The following is a 1722-nucleotide window of genomic DNA, read 5'->3' as shown; positions in this document are numbered from 1 at the left end:
AATTGTGGTATATGCTGATGATGGAATACTATTGTGCTCAAAGGAATAATAAACTGGAGGAATTCCATGTGAACTGGAAAGACCTCCAGGAATTGATGCAGAGTGAAAGGAGCAGAGCCAGAAGAACATTGTACACAGAGATGGATACACTGTGCCACAGTCGAATGTAATGGACTTCTGTACTAGCAGCAATGCAATGACCCAGGACAACTGAAGAACTTATGGCAAAGAATGCTACCCACATTCAGAGGAAGAACTACAGGAGAGGAAACACAGAAGAAAAACAACCACTTGAACTTATGGGTTGATGGGGACATGATTGGGGATGTAGACTCCAAACGACCAACCCAGTTCAACTATCAATAATATGGAAATAGGTCTTGATAGATGACACATGTTAAAACCAGTGGAAATGGCTATTGGGGGGAGGGAAGTTGGGGGTGGGGTGAAGGGGAAAGTAAGAACATGAATCATGTAACCATAGCAAATTTTTCTAAAAAAAAAAAAAAAATTAAAAAAAAAAAGGAAACTGCTGGGCATCCCGGCCATGTGCAGGCACCTCGGAGGACCCAGTGAAGCACCCTCCTTGCTGCCCACGGGACCAGGCTCTGGTGCAGTGGGGCGGGAGGCGGCACATCCAATCGAGGCATTGGCAGTTGTGCTCCGGTCCTCACCTCCGCCCTCCCGGGGTCCCCAGAGCCCAGAAGAAGCAGGAAATGGCAGACGAGGCACTTTTCTTGCTTCTTCACAACATGATGGTGACCCTCATCTACAAGTCCACGGAGCAGGGGAAAGTGGAAAATGGAAGGTGCATTACTAAGCTGGAGAACATGGGCTTTAGAGTGGGACAAGGATTGATAGAAAGGTTTACAAAACTTCAAGGTTCAAGGATGAGTTAGATATCATGAAGTTCATTTGCAAAGATTTTTGGACCACTGTTTTCAAGAAACAAACTGATAATCTAAGGACAAATCATCAGGGTATCTATGTGCTTCAAGACAACAAATTTCGACTCCTGACTCAGATGTCTTCAGGAAAACAGTATTTAGCATTTACATGTGGCTTAATCAGAGGTGGCTTATCAAATCTGGGAATAAAAAGTATTGTGATGGCTGAAGAGTCAGCAATGCCAGCATGTAAATTTCAAGTGATGATACAGAATATGTAGCATGTTCTCAAATGCTTCTACGATATAAAGAAATTACATTATTCATGTATAAAGATTTTTGAGTAGTAACTTTTGACTTACTGTCATTGTCATAAATTTCTATAGTACATTGATTCATGTAAGCTATATGTTAATTTATTAAATAATGTAATATTCACTCTCAAATAAAATTACCATATATTAGTTTATATATTATCTGATAGAATGGGAGAGTTTCAAAGAAAATTTTACTGAGACTCTACACTGTACCTGTATTACGGTATGCCACATGCAACTTTTATTTCATGAAAAAAGTTATTAAATAAGCACACAACCAAGTAAAAATAGTTTTGTGCTTCTGCTTTATTGGTTCATGATAATATTTATTTGACATTAAAAAAGAGGGCAAAACTAAAGTCTTGCTGAATTAGCAAAGAGAAAAAAGTTAAATAGATTTTAATTCTTTGTTTTTTGTTTAAATATTCCCCCCCCCAATTACATGTAAAAAAATTAAGTATTCCACATAGTTTTACCAGCAGTATTTAATAAGTATTGTTTGTTTAAAAAAAAGAAAA

At 38.1% G+C, this 1722-nt stretch overlaps 1 pseudogene; it reads left to right on the top strand.

Annotated features, from left to right (window-relative positions):
• The first annotated feature begins 473 nt into the window (after positions 1-473).
• LOC123237196 lies at positions 474-1168 on the top strand (annotated as a pseudogene).
• Positions 1169-1722: the final 554 nt, after the last annotated feature.

The sequence above is a fragment of the Gracilinanus agilis genome, chromosome 2, assembly GCF_016433145.1.
Source record: "Gracilinanus agilis isolate LMUSP501 chromosome 2, AgileGrace, whole genome shotgun sequence".
Classification (NCBI taxonomy): domain Eukaryota; kingdom Metazoa; phylum Chordata; class Mammalia; order Didelphimorphia; family Didelphidae; genus Gracilinanus; species Gracilinanus agilis.
Note: the sequence above shows the minus strand (reverse complement) of the source record. Positions and strands in the feature narration are given on the sequence as shown.